Source organism: Argiope bruennichi, chromosome 1 (assembly GCF_947563725.1).
Source record: "Argiope bruennichi chromosome 1, qqArgBrue1.1, whole genome shotgun sequence".
NCBI classification, from domain to species: domain Eukaryota; kingdom Metazoa; phylum Arthropoda; class Arachnida; order Araneae; family Araneidae; genus Argiope; species Argiope bruennichi.
The window spans coordinates 148,278,107-148,295,350 of NC_079151.1; the positions used below are offsets into that span (position 1 = coordinate 148,278,107).

Below are 17,244 nucleotides of genomic sequence, written 5' to 3' on the forward strand. Positions count from 1 at the left end.
GAGCCTGAAACCCTCCGGTTCTGAAGTCGAGATCTTGCCACCGAGGCCCACAAAAAGGTAGATTAAATACGATGAAAATAAGCGTAAGTAAGCATACTTCTCTTCCACACTTAAACTATGCCCTGAATTGGTTTGAAGAAGCGAGATACAAAATGAAAGTTTCAACTCACTCTTAAGGACTCTTCCCTTTTGGAAAATGACGCTCCGCTTTCATTTGCTATCAACTGAGCAGCAACACCTCTCTAGCTGTAATTTGGAAATATCAAAATGATTTCCGATTTATTTCCTGTGAGAATTTTTTGGATCTTTTTAGTTAAAGAAATGTTTCAGAATTTGTTCTCTGTGGAAAAGTATTCACAGCACATATTCTAAAAACTAAAGAATAGTCGTCTTTAATATTTTCTTTCAACGACTAGGACAGAATTTTTTTTTTTTAACTGAAGAGAAAAAGCATATAATGGTCAATTAATTAATTATCAAAAAAAAATTAAAAAAACGTAAAAAGTTTTTATTTCTAACATTTTAAAGCAGTAAAACTTTGTTTCACTTACATTAACAACTAAGGTAGTTATAATAAATAATTTTAAAAAAATGTTTTAATATATTCCAACGTTCTAGAGGTTTATTGCAGTTCATTGGCCAACGGCCGGGGCCATCAGCTGCATTCGTGTAAAAGTTTCGGCTTGAAATGAGTGGAATTCCGTGCAGTGGAGAAAAACCATGTGCAATGTGGAAAGGAATGGAACAATGTAATTTAAAGTAATTAAACTATTGGAACAAAAAACAAAAGTGATAAACATTGACATCTAAAAATTAAGATTTCCGGTATACTTTAAAAAAAAAACACACATCAAACATCATTAACAGATAATATTATGATATTGTACAATTTTTGTATCAGATTATAACTTTCCAATTTGAAAGTTATGTTTGGTTTGGTTTAGTTATATTAACGTCCCGTTTGAAGCAACACTAGGGCTATTTTGGGACGGACCTCGTCATTTTGAACCGCGGTCAGATGACGAGGACAACACCTGAGCTGGCACCCCCCTCTCCACACCACACCAGCGGGAGGACATTTGGTCATGACGGATTTAACGTGCAACAGACCCCCTTACACTACGATTCTTCGGTGGAATCGGGTCACGAACCTGAAACCCTCCGGTTCCGAAGCCGAGACCTTCCCACCAGGCCACCGCGGCCCCATTTAAAAGTTATGCGATACATACTTATTTTGCTCCACACTTATTACTTCATTTCCGTTCTCTTTAAAAAGGAATTATCCATTCATTGTAAATGACATCAGTTAAAGATGCTTACAGGATGTGTTGAAGACTATTTCAGACGAGCAGCAAGAATGTTCGTCTTGGTCTAACACGCACCAGAAGTGAGAGATCGGATTTGCGCGTGCTGTTGCGGTTGAACCTTCAAGGAATGCATTATTGCGTCTACTTTGCTGATGGATCAAAACAGAGCGAATATTCTTTATCAGCGCTCTTTCAGATAAAAATTAAAAGAAAGAAAACTGAAATTATAGCTCACTTATTTAAACACTGAACTACTGCGCATATAGAAAAGTTTAAACACCTGCGCAGGCATGTGTAAATACAGGGCGTCCTCTCTTATTCCGGTCCCATCACTCATTTCTGAATCATTCGAGACAAACACAGTTTCAATTGGAAAAAATGCTTTAAATAATGAAAAGGATTTTATTTTATCGTTTGAGTCGGTAAATGTGTCTTTGAAAAAGATACGGATTCTAAATTTGCATATGATGCCCTATCAGTCATATTAAGGAGAAAAACAAGTTGACATCCTAAAACGTACAATTAATAAAAAACATTTTTTTTTTTCACGACTAAAATGAACCGAATGATAGCTATTTCACCTAAATGGAGGCTACATGCACATTCATTTTAAAAAATTTTCTAAAAAGTAAAATGTTTGGGAGAAATTAAAAACACAATGTCCTTTTTTCTTGATTTATATATTCGATAGAAGAATATAAAATAGATAATCAACTAGTATATTAATATATATATATATATATATATATATATATATATATATATATATATATATATATATATATATATATATATATATAAAATAGGAATATAATACAGATCGTTTCATTAAAAAATCATATAATGAAAATTTAGTTTTTCCTCTGAAATAAAGTGATACTGAAAATAATAAAATAATAAGTAATATACGATTATAAACAACAATTCTAAAGTTTTGAAATAAAGATCCCTTTACTGTTAACTTTAAAAATGGCATTCAAGAGGATTTAAGTTCTTTCATTGTTGAATGTATTTACATTTTGTCCGTATCGGCCGTCAATAACAGCAACAAAAGTGCTAACACAGAAACACTTTTTATTTTCTCGTATTCGAAGTCGTCATCGTCAAAAAATTCGAACTCGAGATTTTGATGAATATCCTCGTTTTAGATCTCCCCGAGTTCGAAAAACACATTTTTGGAAAATGTTTGTCTGTATGTGACAAAGATAACTCCATCACGCTTTGAGCTAGACGGATGAAATTTGGTATACGCTCTTTACACCACATGAGTAGATTTTTATCAAGTTTTGAGCGAACTCTGTTCCAAGGCAATCTATTTGTCCGGCATTCTGAATCTATAAGTTAATGCGATGACTGCATAACAAAGAGAGCTAGAAAGATAAAATTCCGTATACTATTTAACTTCTGTAATGCAAACGCCCCTTCATGACGGAACTGAATATCCGTCGGTCTGTACTTTCAAAAGCATGGAAGCACGATCACTCGTTTCAACTTTGGTGTGTCGTTTTGGTTTAGATCGCTTCCGAAAAACGCGCTTAGAGTGCAGATCCGATTTTCAGCGTTATTAACAGTATGCCAGATGTTAATCGCCAAAAACGGATCAAACCACAGAGTGTGTAAAAAATCATCAATTTACGCCAAAGGTACAATGGAACGCCAATGCCAAAGCTCTGCGCGTTACCCACCATTTGTTGGTAAGATGTGGGTAGGGATGAAATCTTTTCTAAAGCGTACGTGAAAATGTTTCGGGGAGGCTGGTTCAATTTAAAAACACTGAAAAATAAGAGCCACCAACATATAATGACAGTTTTCAAACGATTCCTTGATGATAGCGCGAATAAAGTTATAAAATTCCTCTAAAAGAATGATTTTTCAACATTTCATAACGCAATTCATTTTATCCCCAAAAGAAGGCGGGTCTTCTTTCTTTCTTTAAAATATGACAGGGTCAAGAATATTTTACTAAATATAATTCGTAGGACCGTTCAACTGAATAAAAAGTTACATTTCGCCACTTTATCAGATATTTTTTATTGGTTCAAACAACAACAACAACAACAAAAAAAAAAAAAAAAAAAAAAAACACAATTCTTTAAATACTTCAATAATTTTATACTTCAGTCCTTTTTCAAAGGGGTACTTTGTCTATTCCAAACGGTTTATACACAGCTGTTGCAGAACGAAACGAGACGACGCCTTGTACGCATAGATACAGTATCGGAAAATGTAATACTTTAAATGTGCCATTTAAAACTGTACTTATATTTACTACCATGACTCTTTGTCTAATTATAACAATATATGCCTATTTATATCTTTTTTTAAGCAAAATAATCGTGATGCGCGCAACATCCTTTATTATATATAAAAGTTTTTAAGCAGGGGACAAAGAAAGAGACCATTTGAATTTTGAAACTTCGCTTTTATTGCATCTCAGAAGGCATCCTTTATGTAGAAGCAAGAAGCAAAGCGGGGCAGAAATCGACAGAGAGCGAAAGAGATACAAATATTCATCCCCAATGATCATCTACTGCGAGATTCGGATGTCGATTTCTTTACGCGCGTCGATTTGGGTAAGGTGAATAGAGGCATCTTTTAAAAGAAAACAGATTTTTATCCCTTTTCTCGGAGCGTGAAAACCGCTGATGGAAGCACTTTTACAGAGTTTCTGTAGCATTCATTAAATAAAAAAAAGGTGGAATTGGATCGGGAAATAAGAATTCATTTTTAACATTTAGAATAAAGATAATTATTATTAACGTTTTAGAATAAAGATAATACGGACTAAATTAAGATAAAAATTAAGAAATGAATTAGGATTTCATTTAAATTTAGAGATATCGCTAATTATATTATATATATAAAGAATAGACAGTTCATGCTCAAATGATACACGTTAGAGCTCATTTAATTTTGGAATCCATAAAGCATTTGGTAGTGCGCAAGAATCTTTGGTTGTAAAGAGTCTGTTTATGTCTTATCGATGGGAATGCGAGACAGCATTCTCAGCAATTCACTGATTTAATATACAGTCGACAATGCTAAGTAAATGCACACGGACAAACTACCATTTCATGATTTTTAATGGTAATCAACAAGACAAATTTTAAAAAAAAGAAATACTATTTAAGCGAATGTATCGATTTTTGCAAGCACATTGTATCTACGTTCCCAATTAATGATAAGAAAAAAAAAAAAAACCCGAAACAGTTTATTTTACCTTATCATGCAAACCAATTGTATGGCAACAACTGACAGCTAAAAAAAAATTTTAAAAAAATTAAAATCTTTTTTTTCGCGTGGATACTGAGCAGGGGGGGGGGGATGAATTTAAAAGAAACACGATAGGTACGGAAAGGAGGAGGGTGGGGGTATAAACCTTTAAAAACCAGTTACCAGAAGATAAACCAGTTTACGACGATGGATTTTGATAAGAATTTGAATGCAGAAAAGATAAATTTTCTGAACCATTTTGCGGAATGAGACTAATAAAGCAATTAGAATCGAATTGATTTATACGCTTGATAAAGCAAATTTCCTGAATTAAGCTTAGTTTCCTGAATTAACCCCCCCCCCTGTTCCTTTTACAAAGGTAAAAGGAACAGGGGGGGCGGCATATAGGGAGGACTAGAATAGCACCGAAAAAAGGCAGTATCCCGCGTAATTTATGACATTTACTTTATGGACATACAGTTAACAAAAATTGTAAAACAAGGCAGTAAACACTAAGTTTAATAAATTTATAGTATGGAATGCAAAAATTGGAAAGTGGTATTCTTCAGAAGTTTATTTAAAAATATTAAATTAATCTTTTTAAGTAAATATTATATATTGAATCTTAAAAGTAAAAAATGGGGAAATTTAGAACATATTTTCAATACTAGGACAAATCTGGGACATTTCTTCCAATATGGAACAAATACTTGAAAATCGAAACTGCCTCGGTTAATCCAAGAAATTTGGTTAATTAAACCGACTGAAACGTTCTGAGAAAAATTAAAACGAATAGTAGTTTTAATGATGAAGTGCATTTCGAATCTAACGAATCAAATGTCTAATAAATAAAGAAATAAACCAGTGATAAAAATAAAAAGTAATCAAACCAGTTGACTCTAAAGTAACGATCGATTCTCCTTATATTATTGTTCCTGTATCACATCTGAAACCAATAATTCTTCGTTCGGTCACCACTTATCCTCACTATCCCACTGCTCTTATGCTTACCATTTAAAATCATCGAACACGCATTGAAAAATCTTTGAAACCACCTAAATTCATACAAAGACTGGGAAGGGAGAGAATTAAATATGGTTAAATCTTAAAAACTTTAAAGGGAATTTAAATTATTTTTTCAGAATGATTGAAAATGTGAGGCAAATCGGAACATTTAATTCAAATCAATTAAAATGAGACAAAAAAAAAAGCATGACTCGCTCTTTTAATCTCACAAGTCTGATCATTCTCGCTAAGAAACACGTGGCGCCAATCCGAATGCGTAAACTACTTCATATTTCAAATCCAAAATCTCGGTTTATTAAACCAACTGAATGGAACTTACCACAAACTTCGGCTTTCACTCTATTGCATCCAACATTCGTGAAATATCGCATAAATCTTCGCGACGACAAATGAATTAAGCACCTACATTGTCTGCCGACCAAACAATAAATGCAGCCCGGCTCAGGCGAATCTCCTCAAGGTCGGGCCCGTGGGCTTCCGCTTACAAAGAAAAGCACAAACCGTTTTCCTTCTCTGCCTTTTTTTTTTTTTTTTTTTTACTTCGCTTATTTTGTTCTTGTTGCGTCACTGCTGTTCGATTACGTAAGAAGCCGGTATTGCTTCGCCCGTTGCGAGCAGGTGAGGAGAGCGCATTAAGCCTTTCCACCAGCCGGACTCGAAATAGCTGAAACGGGAAAATGGCTTCCAGTCCAGACGGTGTTTTGACCCCCACACGCGAGCCAGCGGTGCATGGTTACCATTCATTCAGAACAACATGCCCTTCCCTCCACCCTCCGATCTGAGAGCGAAGCGGCGTTATTATTTTCTCGAGCTCTTACAACGAAGGAGATTTTTCTCCTTTCCTCCTCCCATTCATAGAACACGTGACTTCTTCATACAAAGAAGGCTTTTAAATACGTCAATGCTTATACGCTGACACATTATGTGTACAAACGTCATACGATGCGCATGTTGCAAAAAATTTCAGGTGCACAGCAAGGTAGTCCAAAACTGCATCGTGATGACTCTTGGATTGTCAATACAATCATCCATACATTTTTAATTAAAAGTTATTTCCCTTCCATTTTACACATTTTGATACATGCTTTCAAAATATTTTGATGTATATTTTACAAAATTTCTTTTTAGCGAGTTTATTCCCATAGCGTTGCGACCATATTCAACACATTTTTTTGGTGTGTGTGTGTGTGTGTGTGTGTGTGTGTGTGTGTGTGTGTGTGTGTGTGTGTGTGTTATCACTGATATATAATTAAGAGTAAATTTTTAAAAAGTAATATAAAAACAGGCAAATTCTGTAACATTATCTACAGGTTAAAATCTCCCCCCCCCCCGATACAACCGACATTTTTATCATTAAATCTTTTTAAAAATCCTGCGTTTTACTTCAGTATAACAAAATCTCTGCATGTTTAATTCAAATGCAAGAGGGGGGGATATACCGCCCTTTATGCTCATTTTTATATATAAATATTCATAATTGTTCGTATTGTAAATGTAAAGTTTTAAAATTTTTGTTCCGAGCTAAACGTAATGAATGTTTACCTTCTAAACTCAATGAGGGATCACTGAAGAATCGCAGTCAAATAAGGCATCCTGCAGATCCTTGAAGACATCCGATGTTCTGTTCCCAAGCTAAAAGCGTGAAATTTTGGGGCGCTTGTTGATGATCGCAGAAGCAAAACTTTCGAAAATATAGATTGCGATCCCAAACCGGCTGTAGAACAGAATTGAGGAAATTTAAAATGAACTTAGGATTGGTGAGAAAATGAGCCCTGTGCCAGTAAAAACAACGCGCTATGTTTCATTTAAATTTACAGTGCTTCAACTTTTCTCTTCATTTATAATTCATTAACACTTCGCCAAAATACTGTGCTTCATTGACACTCTCCATTCAACACAGGATCGCTTCCATAAAGCGGAATATTATTTATTTTATTTTACTTTCAAAATGCCTTGAAAATCAGGTCATTTGATAAAACTTCTTATGCTTTATTGACATCATACTTTATTCATGTTTATCGCAGGGTCTCTGTTCCCAGCGGAGCAACGAGGGCGAAAAACAGACTTGGGAATGAGCTTTCATACTACAGGAGATTTTTAAAAATGGAAGCTTTTTAGCAAAATGAGAAAGGCTTTCAAAGGCAATGGACTTCGTTCGTTCGGAATAAGGGTTTATTAAAAACTTAGTCATTAGCTTATGGTTTAAAGCGTCTAGTTATTTTATGAGTTGAACAAAATAAATTATAATAAAACTCATATTAGAAAACTGCACTTTATTTGTTATTTATTTATTTATTTTGCATGAAAAGTGTGGAATGGGGATTTTTAATCTTTCAGATTTATGCGAAAAAAATAACTTTGTTCTGGACACGTCTCGAAAGCAACGAACATTCGACATCAGCATAACCAGAGTTGTATAAATTTCAAAATCTTTTAATAAACAGTATCTATCGTATACGTTTTAGAAACGCTTCAGTTTTTCAAATATTTGGACGATGAAACAGATTTCGGAAACTATGCTCCTGAAAATCAAATCTTAACTGTTAAAAATCATATTCACGATCGATATAACCGAGATATGCAACTCAAGATAAACTAATGAGTGGAAAGCACTCACAATAAAACAAAATTTTCCAACTTTTTTCATTTGGAGTGTCGATAGATGAAGTCGGAAAAACGGTGGCGTCAGATGAGATCTAAATGAGTGCAAAAGATCCCATTTATTTTCATTCATTGAAACTTCTATTAATAACAAAAACAAGTCAATAATATTCTGAATGACTGATCTTTTGGAAATTTGGACTATTGCTTTTGAACGCGAAAAACCGGAAATAATTTTCATTAAAAATAAAAGAACCAATTATGGAAATTCTAAGTAATAAAAATATAGACTATGATTTAAGATAGTGTTCGATATGATAACCAACCTTCAATCGAATATTTTTACTACACACCCACACACATATTCATAAATGTAAAAAAAGACTGATTTAGTTATTTTGAGTATAAATTGACCAATGAAATCAAATATTTTCGCGTCGACAAAAATAAGGAAAGCGAATGTATAACATTTCCGACACTTAAAGTCTTCAAAATGAATGCATCTCTTTCTATGCATATGTAAAATAACTAAAATTATAACGAAATGCAATTCTACATATCATAGACAAATTACTAAAGCATTGATTTTAATTCAGTTTTGAATCAGATCTCTGAGCATTTATGAAATTGAAAGACTTTTTATGACATGCAGTGCGTTTTAACTTTATCAAAAGGAGCTAGACATAAATTTTATTAATTGTAAATTCTGACATATAAATTTAACAATATACACGAAATAATTCCATTTATTATTATAGCTTTTAACTTAAGATTATTTATATATTTTAAATTTAATTACATAGACAAACAAAAATTCTACTTCAATATTCAAAGTTTACCTATAAAAACATAAGACCAAATGTGTAATATAACTTTTTCATTATTATTCATTTATATTATATATTCCTTAACATTGGATTTAAAAAAAAATAATCACATTTTATGTTCTTTTCAAGTACGATATAAATACAAATCATTTTTGATTTGTATTTCTCTAAAGTTCTACGCTCACTGTTATTTGATTTTATAATTTGGGCCTTCTTTAAATTATTAAAATTAGAATGGAGAAAAATTTCTAAGTAAGTTGAACATAAACTTTCCAATTGATTTTATAAAATTGGTTTTTCCAAACATTTTTTTTAAATGTTTGGAAAAAAAAAAAAGAAGGTTTAGAATAATACATTTTATGTTCAAAAGCTGCCCATATATAACGCAATCGCTGTGAAGTTATTCGCAAGGTTTGAATCGGATTACTTTCAAAATATTTCATATATTGTTATTTAGGTTTAATTGCACTTTCAATTTTTGCTCCCCTTAGAGTAAAAGACCAGAAAAAAATAAAAAGAAACGGGTGCAATTTTGGTATTTACCCCGGGGGCCCTTTATGTAGGTACGCCACAAGGTGTTCCGCAATTGTTTTAACACATTATTGACTGGGGACGAATGGAGGCTCGTTTGTTCAGAAACGAGTAGCATTGCAAGAATTATTTCATAAGATAATGCAATTCTTAAAAAACAGTTTTTATAATTACCTTATTTTAAAAAATTACATTTATTTGGTGAACGAATCTATTTTAAAAAAATGAATGTACATTGAAGCAGATGAGTTTCGTGGCTATAATGTGAAAACAAAATCAGAACCAAATATTAGCTAAGGAGAAGAGTGAAAAGGAGCGCATCACACATTCGGCCTGCGACCAGGACAACCAGCCTGTTTTCTCTACCCTTTATTGCATAGTGAACAAATTTTTCCGAGAGTGTTTTCCGATAGTCCCAATTTACGTTGACCTGCTCCTTGTAAAACGGGATGACAGGTGTAGAGGACGAGGAGGAAGATCAAAGATTGACCACCTTGTGCCTGAGGCTAGCTGCTTCGAAGAGGAGGCCAGTTCGGGGAATTGACCATTTATGGGGATGGTTTATGTTAAGGACAGCAGTCTGCTACTACAAATCCTGTCGACATTGCTTCTTTTAGTGATGGCAGGGTGGTAGGTAGTACACAAGAAGTCCCAACTTGCACATCATTTATCAGCATTATTTTCCAATTTTCATAGTTTATCGATCATAGAAAAATAACTATCAGGTTTTAAAATGAGAATACAAGCTTTTAAAATATTTTCAGATGATGTGTCAGCCCAGCGCCTTAATGGACGAGCCTACACTGTTTGGGATATTACATGAAGTTTTTCAATTCTTTCTTACTCATTTTTAAGAAAATTACCCGAATTTTTTTTAATTGCACCAATTTTTATAAAATTTCTCTGGTCGACAATGGCTTAGAGACTCATTCGAGATACAGATACTGCTTATCTTTTCCAGGGCTTACATTAGTTAACGCACGATGAACAATGTGTTTAGAAAGATTTATTTTGTATAGATATTTATTTTGTGTAGATGGATTTTACGATATGAACTCATGAATAGTCTAGGAAAAATGTACATTCGCAGTCCCCCACTCCTTTGCTTTTTAAAGTTACGCTAGCGATATTTTTGGGACCGACTTAGCAATGCTAAATTGTCTTTGGATGACGAAAACAGCATCTGGAGAAGGAAGCAAACTTCCAACTTTTCAAGACATAACAACGCGAGGACGTTTTCTCCCCAATCACAGGACTGATCGGTACCAAATGATGCGTGTGGCTCATCTTCAGTGGAGAACGAAATTCCAACCCCGAAGCCGAAAGGCCTTTACCATCAGACACCCAGCCCATAAGTTGCAGTTTAAAACAAAAAATGACAACCCATCAACCTAATAAGAAATTTGAAAAAAAGGTAACGAAAATAATGTAATTATATACGAAAAATCTGTGTTTACGCACATTCAATTTAATTTCTCTCCTTCATCCATATGGACAAGATATAAACAAGAAGTTCAAAGATGTGCAAAGAGAGTCATTGCTTCCTTTCATTCACATATTTCTTATGTACAGCCGATCACCTGCCACCACTGAATGAAGCAGTAACAACAGGATTTGTTGTGGCCAACTTCTATCTTTATCATAACACTTCACAACACCGGCTGATTCACGGAACTGACATCCTCTCCGAGGCATTTGTCCCCTAGCAGTGATAGAAGTGTTCTGTCACTGACCTTCCTCCTCATCTTCCAGTTCACCTAGCTATCTTCCTATTAAACAAGGAATAGGCCATCACTTAAAGAAAATCTCCTCGAAATTCTCAATATTTCTAAGAATTCTTGTTTCACAATAACATAAATCCATACACTTTCAAACAGAAGTAAAAAACTGACAATTTTTAATATCATATCCTTCAGTTTTAAGATTGTCTAGTACCATCAGTATTGTAGTTAAGTCATTATTTTCAACTTTCAGATTCTTTCTTATTTCCGAGATTTCTATGCATTCCTTTAAATAATGCGCTTCATTCATATACTTATAACTTATGCATCGTGCATCTCAGGATTAATGCTTACATTCGCCTTTTGTTTCTAGTTTGAAAGGGTTCGAAAAAGATTTAGGAAATTATTAGTATACTGATTATTCTCTTCAGTAACTGAATCATCTATTTTGAACAGAATTCCTATAAGGAACAACGATATAACATAAAACCTCAATTTTTCAAATTTCTTTCGTACGCGAAGAGGGGGAAATAGTGGGTAAAGGAGGGATAGTATTTTTAAAAATAGAAGTCTACTCCTTGCACGCTGATGCATTTTCTGAAAGGATAGATGCACAAACCCAGCTCACTACGTCTGAATACAAATAGTCATTGTTGATTTGATTTAGTTATATTAACGTCCCGTTATAAAGCAACGCTAGGGCTATTTTGGGACAGACCTCGTCATTTCGAACCGTGGTCAGATAACAAAGACGACACCTGAGCTGGCACCCCCCTCTCCACACCACACCAGCGGGAGGACGTTTGGTCCTGACGGATTTAATGTGCAACAGAGGTTCTTCGGTGGAATCGGGTCTCGAACCCGAAACCCTACGGCTCATGAGCCGAGACCTTACCACCAGGCCACCGCGGCACCTACAAACAGTCATGATTTCCGTTTGGTGCTTTGAGTTAAATTAGCACAAAATAAAGTTTATTGGTAGAGAAAAAGGTCTTTTTATTGAATTTGTAAACATTTTGGAGACAAATAAATTCAATGCTCAAGTGAAACAAAGAAAATTATGCAAATGCTAAAAAAAATATGAAAAGAAAACGATCAATAAAATTTTCAAATATGTAAAGCAAATTCTAAAAATAAGCTATTTAAATTTAATAGAAAGAATTTGTAACGTGACGTTTTAGAACAATTATCATAAAAAAAGACAAATATATGGATTACTGAAATATATAAAGTGTTTTTAATTATGTTTGCACTTGCATCAATCTACATAAATAAAAATGGAAACGTTCGTTTGATTGAACTCTTAAATCTCCGAAAGTTCCGATTTAAAATTCTGACACAACGTTGCATTTAGGGATTGCAATACCGGTATACCGGGATACCGAATACCGGTATTTTGAGCCATTTTACAATTTCGTAATACCGGTATTCACAAGTTTAAATACCGGTTTTTCGGTATTTACTAGAAATTTTGTAAATTGTCTCCACTATATGTTTAGGGATCGCCAACATAGCAAAATAGTATACGTTTTTGTTTTTATGTCTTCTGGTGAAATTAATTAACTAATGAATGGCTTAATTAATTGTTTAAATCTAAATTAGCGAAACATGGATTATTCCTGAAAGAAGATATTGTATCCATAACGACTAATGGAGCAACAGTTATGAAAAAATTTGGAAAGTTGATGGGTGCAAATCAGCAATTGTGCTATGCACATGAAATTCATTTAGGAGTAATAGATGTGTTATACCAAAAAAATAAAGAACAGAAGTATCCAAATATTGTAGATATAGAAATTTCGGATTCCAACTTTGAAAAGAGTAAGAGTGAGAGTGATATTGACAATGAAGATAATGACAATGTAATTGTGGAAGAAGATATTGCTAATGAGGATGAAATATTAACCCATCAAGAATTGCTTCCTATAATTTATAAAGTTCGAAAAATTGTTATTTAAAGGTTCCCCTACAAAAAATGCCATATTACAAAAATATATACTAACTGAAAATAAAACAGAATATATGTTAATAATAGATTCTAAGACACGTTGGAACAGTTTACTCCTAATGATGGAACGGTTTTTAAAATTTAGAAATCCAATCCAAAAAGTAATAATCGACTTAAACCTGCAAATTAATTTTTCAGACAGTGCATTCGACTTAATATCCAGAACTGTATCAGCTCTACTTCCAATAAAACTGACTATAGAGGCATTATGTAGGAGAGATTTTAATTTATTAACAGCTAATGCAACAATAAATTTCATGTTATAATCATGAAAGAATAGCACACATCACTATCTGAAGAATTATATATTACATTGAAACATCGCACAGAAGAAAGGCATACCGAAATAGAAAATGTCTTATGGTATTTACATAATTATAATGATTTTAAAAATGAAAATGAAAAAGAAGAAAAGAAAATAATCAATTCAAATCTGATTAAGTTTATTGTAAATTTTCTTACAATTTTTTTACCCACAAACCTATCCACACTCAGAAGAATTCGGTTCAGTTATCGAAGATGATGATGACACTCATGTCGATAGTGAAAAGGAATTGTCTCTTGAACAAAAATTAGAATTAGCGATAAATAAAAAAAATTCAACAAACCAAAATACAATACAGAAATCAGCTATATCCAAAACCATCCGACGAGAAATTGATTTATTTGAAGATGAGAGATTTAGAGGTAAATACTTGGAAAAAGTATATCGCGTATTGCTAACAGTATCACTCAACTAGCGTAGATGCCGAAAGAGCGTTTTCGACAGCTGGTCATTTTTACAAAAAAGTTACATTCCAGGCTTAATGACAGAACAATGGATGCATTATGTTTTTTAAGATCACATTTCAAAAATTTGTAATAGTACCACAGACTGAATAGTGATATTTACACTTTTTTTTGTGATTTAAATAAATAAGTTGTTCCTTTACTTTTTTGCGATTCTTTATATACTGTTATAATTTATAAATTCCATATTATTTTTTGTGATATTTACACTCTCTTATAAAACTGGCAAATAAAACAAAGAAACACCTTCTTCTCTTTCTTTTTTTAAAATTTCAAATACCGGTATTAAAACCGGTATCCCGGTATTAAGATCTAAAAAATACCGAATACCGGTATTGAACTTTTGGTCCGGTATTGCAATCCCTAGTTGCATTCAAATAAGCGCATGTTTTAATATACTTATCATATATATGTCACACCTGTAACAGGTGAAACAGGCTTTAAAAAACGACCAGCGCAATCTAGTGGGCGTAAAAGCAAGACGTGTTATACTAAATATTTTATGCTTCCATTTTAATGCTTTACGATTTACGATTTCCAATTTTATGATCCCGTTTCACTGTTTCCGACTGCACTGTGAAATTGCATTTTCATAGATTTCGATTTAATTTCGCTTTGATTTAATTATTTGGAGAGACATTGCGTTGGAATTGAGCTGTTTCGTTTACCATAGCGTTTTTAACGAGTACAATTTATTTTTTATTGTTTTTCATTTTGTTTAATCGTTTTTCTTATTTTTCAATGCAATTGGCGATGAAATTGCGCTGTGTCAATTCATTTTCATTTGAAACGTTGTTAAATTGACGTCTTCGGAGAGCGAGCGAATTGAAATATTTTGTTCCTTATTGGGGTGTGTCGATTGATCTGTACTTGAAATGAAATATTTCATTAGTATTTTTCTTTGTTTGTTAAGTTTGTTTCCCCCTTCCGTTTTTGTTTTAAAATAAAAATGCTCTTGGCATTGTTATCGTCAAAAGCATCAGCAGAGCTGCCTCACGTAACTTATGAATGTGTGCATGCGGTTTCCGATTGATGTCTGGTTAGTATATCCATAAACCATCTTAATGCATAATATATAATTCTGTTGATTAACTTCCATGATAGGTACTTTTTTTAAAAAAAAATATTTCCCGTTTTTCGCAGTCAAAAACTTTTGTCAGAATTCTAGAAAATCAATCGTTCAGACTACTTTAATTTTTTTTTTTTTTTTGCTGATTAATGGAAGTTTCAATGAATAAAAATAAATGTATTCTTCCTGGCTTATTTACATCTTGCTCCGCGATTTTTCCGACGTCATCTACTGACACTCTAAATAAGAAAAGCAATGAAATTTAGTACAAAAGCAATGAGTGCTTGCCATTCACTATTTTAGCTTGAGATGTATATCGCGGTTACATCAATCATAAATACACTTCATGATTTGATTTTCGGAACATAGTTTCCAAACATCTGTTCTAGCGTCCAAATATTTGAAAAACGTTTCATTTCTGAAGCACATATGATGCTCTCACTTGCTGAAAGATTTTGAGATTTGTACGATCTCTTGTTATGCTGCTGTCGAGTGTTTCTTGCTTTCTCGAGAATCAGAAAGCAAAGCTATTTATTTTCACATAAACACGAAAGATTTAAAATATCTCTATTTCTTGCTTTCCTGCAAAAAAAAAAAAAAAAAAAAAAAAAAGCTATCTGAACACGATTTTTGTTATAATTTATTCCTTTTAAATGATAAACAAGCCATAAACAATAAGCTAATAACCATACGTTTCTAAGTCCTTATTCCCAATTAGGGAAGCCTATTGCCTTGAAATTATTTCATTTTCTCTAATGTGGCTGAAACATGTACATTTTTAAAAATCTTGGAAATAAGAGCTCAATAGAATTTCTTTTTTAAATATAATAAATTGATTTCTTAATTTTGCGGCCAGGGCATGTGCTCTGGCCTGCCTCACCTTGTTTCGCTTTAAAAGAAAATTCTCTCGAAATTCACCGGAGCAATTATTTATTATAACGGTGAGCGTGTGTTTCACGGTAGTGGGCAGATGCGTACAGTCATTTGCTTACGGGTCATAAAAGGCCAATAAATCATGCATAGCTCTGTGAAAACAAGGGGGTAGGGAGTGATTAGTCTAGGTTTGCTAAAACATACGTTATCTGTTGGCAAGAGTATTTGGCGAGAAAATGTATTGGTATTTTAACTAAATTTTGATGCTTAAACACAAGTAAAAAACTTTTGTCTCTATGTGTATATGATAGCTCTGTACACACCAGGCCGTCTGCCAATCAAATTTGGAAAATATATATTTTGGAGGGTAGGAAAGTGATTTTTTTGAATTTTTAATTAGAATTTTAATTAATCAAAAATTAAGAGAAATATTGACTTTTTTCCAATAATAACTTTCTAAAAATTTACAGTAAAAAATAGTTTTTACTTGAAAATCATATCAATTATCTGCATTATTCATTCACAGTCAAAGTATGCTAAATATAGTTTTCATGAAATAAAAATCAATAAACTTTAAAAAAATCTTAAATAGAAATTCCATTCTAAAAATATTACACCTGAACTTAACTATTACCATCACAAACGATTCCCATTGTTTTAAGATAAGTGGATCATTTAAATGTGCATTTCAGCTAATTAATAGCACATAAGTCAATAAGAGAATTTAAAAGTTGATAAATTTCCTACTATTTGAAATTAAATCTGTTCAAAGCTTTTGAATTCCTGGTAATCAAATAAATAATTCAAATACACATGAAATAACTTAACAAGCCTGATATAATAAAAATACATCTTATCTTATATTCAAAAATCTAGTAATATCGTTTATGTGAAAACTTTATTTTTTCATACGTAAATATAAACGGAAGATCCGGACTATAAAACATACATGTTATCCAAGATCTGTATTCTTTTTACAGAATAAAAATACGTGCAGTCAAATTTATTCAAGTCATAATCAAAATTATAAATTAATTTGGAACTTTATTCTAGTAATATTCCTAATTATCATTTACAAGTTATTCGTTATGCTATTTTATAATTCTAAAAAATTTGAATCTTTACAATTTAAAAAAAATATATTCCCTCGTTTTACAATATTATTTAGAGTGTTATAGAAAGTTTTCTTTTGCGTTCGATATTTTTGCTAATTTTTATTTCAGTTTTCAAAATTTACTACTTAAAATTGCTGAATTAAAATTAAATTAAAATCAATAAA

General features: G+C 32.5%; 1 protein-coding gene across 2 annotated transcripts in view; it reads right to left on the reverse strand.

Moving 5' to 3' along the window:
- The window catches only part of LOC129980076 (multidrug resistance-associated protein 1-like), a 111,627-nt gene that overhangs the window by 84,527 nt on the left and 9,856 nt on the right, over positions 1 to 17,244 (reverse strand). Inside the window, exon 1 of one of the 2 annotated variants that reach the window (XM_056090768.1) lies at positions 5,866 to 6,026. The exons of the other annotated variant lie outside the window; for it this stretch is intronic. The gene's annotated coding sequence lies outside the window, so the exon portion shown is untranslated. Of the gene's footprint in view, positions 1 to 5,865; positions 6,027 to 17,244 lie in introns of those variants that run through there. 2 annotated transcript variants of the gene reach the window in all.